The following is a 6000-nucleotide window of genomic DNA, read 5'->3' as shown; positions in this document are numbered from 1 at the left end:
TTCTCAGGAGACGTTTGGAACGGAAATTAAGATCTCAGTCATTCAACACGTATTTAAGGAAGTCCCACCACATCTTGGGCACAATGCTAGGTCCTCGGGATGTAGCCGTGAACAAAATTGTCTTTGTTCTCCAAGATATTACAGTCTTGGTGTAGTGGGGCAGGGGGGTGGAGACGGGTCAGCAAAGTCCACAGGCAATGCCATACATCAAAAGCTGTGACTGAGTTTCTCCAAGATGATTGTGGGAACTCAGAATCAGATCATGGGAGACTTCTTGGAGGAGGCTACATTTAAGCACATAATGGATAGAATTAGGCACATGGATGGAAGCAGGGGGAACAGAAATGTAGGGTGCTTTCTGAGAATTGAAAGTAATTTTTTATGACTTTAAACAGGGGCTGGTGTCAAGAGAAGAGACCAGAAAGTTACACACTGGCTGGATCTGGAAAGGCTCAAGCACTAGGTCCTGTTTGCATTTTATCATTAAGACCGTGGGAGGTCACTGACAAGTTATAAGCAGCGTAAGGAGAAGCCAGTTTTCCTGCTCAATATCATCAGGCTGCATGGGGATAAAAGTGTTGGAAAAAAGGCACAACCAAAGGTGAGAAGAGTAGTAAGAAAACTTGAAGTTCAGGTGAGAAATGGCCCAAGAAGAAAGAGAAGAAAGAACAACGCTGTCGAGTCTGATTCTTCGCTTTGGACTCAAACCAAAGCTAAGACTCAAACTCGACAACGTTGCGGATTCATCCACTTAATGCAGATCTGAGTGCCTGGCCCGGCCAGACAGTGAGCTATGCATCTGGCACACAAAGAAATCAAACAACGCAGGTTTCTATCGGCTGATCAAGTTTAGGAATTTGGAGGTAGAGATTTTGTTGGGAGGAGATTTTGACTTTGAACCTGTTGAGTTTGAAGAGAAGCAGGACGTTATGCAGAAATGTCCAGTATGAGCTACTTATATTTGAGTCAAGGATCGACTAGAACGATATACTTCTAGAAATGGAGAGAGTTGCTCTATAACCTCTCAGAGGCCCGTAGGGGTGTTTGAAGAAAGACGCTTTTCCTTGGAGAAGAGGTTTAAGAGTCTGACTGCCTGAGTTAAGGCTGTGATCTAATACTTACTACCCGTATTATGTTAGGCAAGCCCCTGCATTCCTAATGTCCTCACTTTACAAAGTGGCAGCATTAAGACTTTTTTTTACCTTATCAGGCTGAAGTTTTAGGGTTAAACATGATGACACCTGTGACGGCCTTAGACGACTGCAGATCATAAGCGTTGCTAATTAGCATGTTAGGAGTAACTGTGTTACATACGGTTCGTGTTCACCTCCTCTGGGGAAGTGGAGGGAGCCTGAGTTGGGAGGTCTGATTTCCCTGGGAACAGATTCCAGCTCTGTCATTTACTAAACGTGTCCCTTTAAATATGGGTGCACTTCATTTTTAAAATGACAATCATCGTGTCCATTTGTCGCACACAGCTGGTACCGAGAGTTAAATGAGTCACTATGTGATCGTCTGAGCAGAGCAGAAATACTGGCAGATTTTTCCTCCTCTAATACCTCCCAAAATCACTTCCTCTTCAGATGGAAGTGTGGGTGGGGCCTGGTTGATAATCTGGTATCTCAGGACATTCATTCATTTAAGCCCCACCCCTGGACACTTGGATGGAAGAACTGTCGGCCTCTCCGCTTCCTCTCTCTGTCTCACAGCCAGAAGAGAGAACAGGACTCAATGCCATCTCTTGCCCCGCCCCTCAAGACCAGGGCCACACTCAGACACCACAACTGCAGAGCTCCACGTAATTGGGCTTAAGTTTTATTAATTTTGCCAGGGTCTGGACACAATAATACTTGTCTGCTACCAAGAAGTCATTTTAACCCTATCAGAGCCTAGAGACTATAAAAGATTACTGAAATCCCCCCATGTAGAATCATGTTTGCTTCAGCGTTTTTATTTATTTATTTTTAGACGAGTACAGGGTCTCGCTCTGTCACCTATGTGGGAGTGCAGTGGCGTGATCACGGCTCACTGTAGCCTCAACCTTCCAAGCTCACAGGATCCTCCCACCTCGGCCTCCCTAGTAGCTGGGACTACAGGCATGCACCATCATGCCTGGTTAATTTCTTTCCTTATTTTTTTTGTAGATACAAGGTCTAACTATGTTGCCCAAGCCAGTCTCAAACTCCTGGGCTCAAGGGATCCTCCCACCTAGGCCTCCCAAAGTTCTGGGATTACAGTCGTAAGCCACTGCGGCTTGCCCGCTCACCTTGTAAACAGTCCGTGATCTCCTCTGTTTAGCTACTTGTCATAAGACCTAAATGTGGTTCATTCGGTAATTCTCTCATAGTCTGTGTTCCCTACCAATGATACTGAACCCATTTTACTTTGTGACTGGAACTGGCCCAGAATATATACACACTTCAAGACCAGTTTATGACACGTGCTGATGAGAGATGAGCCTCATCTTCTACACAAAAGGCTTTCATCTTGACTTCTGTGTGACAGTGGCGCCTGAAATCATTAACTAGCTACCCCTCACCCTTATGAACACGTGTCATGTGTCTGATGACCAACCTTCACTCATTCATTGTTCTCATGCTTAAAGCCCCATGCCTAGCGCGCACGCGCACGTGTGTGTGTGTGTGTGTGTGTATGTAACTCAAGCTCAGTTTCAGCTCCATTGTGTTGAACTGTGTGTGTGTAATAGATGATTTTGAGTTACATACAATTCTATCTTTTTATTATTAGGCACTGAAAGTTTGTAATATAATCCATTCTTTATCTCAAAATTCCCTTTTACCACTCCTTTTTTCTTTTCTAAAGAACACTTTTTATCAAGCATTGGTAGCCTGAAGCTAAACAGCAACACAAACAAAAGAGGGCATCTGTTGGGAAGACGGCAGCAGGCTCCAGAACCGATGAATTATTTTTGCCCAGAAAAGGCCTCCTGGTGAGCACGAGGCTACTATGCATGTCTTTCCAACACTGGAGCGTTTGGGGAGCTGGAGTGAGCTGTACCAGCAGGGAAAACAAATCCGTCATTCTAATCCGAATCCAAATGCTCAGATCCACCACGCGGGTCACTCTTCTGAGTCCCTAACAAGGATGGCTTATGTCAGGCATTTTCTGGGAGCCCCTTCCCTTGGCATAGGGCAGAACCTCCCCTTGGAATATGAAATCGACTCTACAGCACCATTTTCCAGGGTGATAAATGGAAGGGTGCAATGCAACCTTTCTTGGGTTGGCAACCCTCAAAGTGAGCTTGTAACTCACGGAGCAGGTTAATTTCAAATGTTCTTGGTGGCTCTGAGTCCTTTTACTGGAAGGAAACTGAAGCAAAGGGATGGAATTCTGGGATGCTGATTCTCACTGACGGGATTGCAAGGAGGGCCCAGGCAGCCAAGTTGGCATGATACCCACGGAGCCGCACGACCAGTTCTCACCAAAGCGGGCACAGGAGCCAGAGCGCCTTGGATGAATAAGGCAGCCCCTGGAGACCCTAGGAGATGCCACCCCTCCATTATCACCACGCTGTCTAAACATCTGCACAACGCAGGTCAGGACAAGGCCACCCTGCCCCTTGTTAAGCTGGCCTCCCTCTGGGAAATCTTCAATGGCAACCACCAGCTTGAGAGGCCGGGCCACACTTGTGCTATGTGTCCTTTTAGTGAAACCAGTTTCCCTTTCTAGAACACAGACTCTTCTTTGAGATGGAAAATGCAGGGATTTAAGGGAAATAAATGAGATTTTTTGAGATTTGGATGTCCAGGTTTAAAGCTTGGGGGAAGACACATTTTTGAACACCTGCAATGTGTCAAGAAGCATGGTAGGTACAAGGAGAGATGCCAAGATAATAGGTCTGTGTACTTTAGAGCTCACTATTCAATGGTGAATGGGAGTGTGGATATAAAAGGCATATATATCAAGTTAAAAATGATAAGCATAGTATAAAACAGATGTATAAAACAGATGACAACAGGGGCATGGGAGAGAGATTATGTAACTTGGCATTGGGTGATCTGGGTGATGAGGACAAGCTTCACAGAACAAAGATGATATCTGAACTGGGTTTTGATATTCCCAAACGAGGTAGTGGGAGATTCTTATCAGAGGCTGAGGAAAAATGTGAAAACGTTAGAAAAATCAAAGAGGACTTAAGGGATCTGTGTGTCTTAAGAAGTGGTATGCATGTGTGCATACGCGTATGGGTGTAGACACACACATCATAAGTGCGATGAGAGAAAATGAGGGCGTGTTCTGTGGCAAATCAAAGAGAATAAACAATGGCAGAAGCTGAGGCTGTCAAGGAGATTGGGGCCAGACTATAAAGGGATCTGCTGAGACATTTACACTTCTTCCTTCTTCCTTCTGTGGAGCCACAAAGCCTCTCTCCAGAGGCAAATGTTCTGAACAGTCAGGAGTTTCTACCCCTGGGGACTCATGGATGGCAAGTCCTGTGCTTCTCTTCTAACAATGGGACTATCCTAAAGGTGAAATCGGAGCGCTCCCAACCTCTGCCCATCAGAGAAGGTTCACCAGGAAGCTGCAGGCCCCCACAGCCCCTCAGCCCCAGTTCCAGTCCTGCCATGCAGAGCACGAGATGACAGCTGGTTCGAGACAGCATGCACTCTGCCTGGCCCCAGCAGCGCCTCTCCGGACTCTGCTCTTCTCTGCACGTTTTGGACGACACTTGCTTCCCATTATGGCCTACGACTCCTTGGAATTCTTGGGTCATCTTAGTTTGACTCTGAGTTTGGTAGAACATATTTTTCAGAACAATTCACTGAAGTGGTTTGGCCAGCAAGAGACAGTCCTGACTTGACTAGGAGAACAGCTCCTATGCCAATCTAGAGTTAACTCTCAGGTAAGTACTGTCTAACTCTAGATGGAAGATTGGCGAGATGCGACACAGAATAGCCTTCCGTCCTGGCAGGAAAAAAGAGAGGTCTGCTCCCAAGTCCCTCGTCCCTCCTCCAATCAATTGCCTCCCCAACTCACTGGCACCTGGGCTTAGGTGCTTAGGACACTCACCTGAGTCCCCAACATCACTAGGTGTTAGGTACACCTCTCTTCGTTCTCCTTCTGCTTCCTGATGGACCTCTGATTTCTGATTTCTAGGAAACCTCTCCAAATGGCTGTCACATAGGCCACCAACATTCAATATGACCCGAAACTGCACTTTTTATCTTTGACCTGAAGACAGACCTTCTGCTTGCTCTTCAAATATGGTAATGTCATACCTGGGGCACTTTTCAAACTACTGAACAGCCAGTGTAACAGGAGCACCAAACCGTCAGCCATGAACAAGGGAGCAGGGGTGCTGATACAGACATGCTGGTGTCAGTCACGGGCATGCCTCTGCGGAAGGCTCTTTAAGGCTCCCTATCACAATCAGAATTAACTTCAGCCTCTTCATCAAGGCACGTCAAATGCTGCTTAATTTTCTGTCTAGTTTTTCCATTTCATCTCTTGTCACTCTCCTCCTTTTCTCACATACAAACACATCTTCTTAAAAATAATTTAAGTTCTGGGATACCCGTGCAGAACGTGCAGGTTTGTTACATAGGTATACATGTGCCATGATGGTTTGGTGCACCCATCAACCCGTCATCTACATTAAGTATTTCTCCTAACGCCATCCCTCCCCTAGCCCCCAAGCCTGGAACAGACCCCAATGTGTGATGTTCCCCTCCCTGCGTCCATGTGTTCTCATTGTCCAACTCCCACTTATGAGTCGGAACATGCGGCGTCACACGGAACATATTATTTCAAGCTCTCACTCTACCACAGGGCCTTTGCACAAAATCTTTCCACTTCTTTGCGTGTCTTTTCTCCCTTTGTACCTGAAAATTCCTGTGCATTCTTCAAAAATCACCTAAATCATGACTTCTTTTTGGTAGTCTTTTACCACAACCGCCACCCCCATTACATTAGGTATTTTTGCAATACTCTTTGCATAGTTCCATAAAGTCATGGTCCACACTGCATTAAATTAGCATT

This window comes from Aotus nancymaae, unplaced genomic scaffold (genome assembly GCF_030222135.1).
Source record: "Aotus nancymaae isolate 86718 unplaced genomic scaffold, 86718_ANA_hifiasm-v0.15.2.pri h1tg000014l, whole genome shotgun sequence".
Taxonomy (NCBI): Eukaryota; Metazoa; Chordata; class Mammalia; order Primates; family Aotidae; genus Aotus; species Aotus nancymaae.
Note: the sequence above shows the minus strand (reverse complement) of the source record.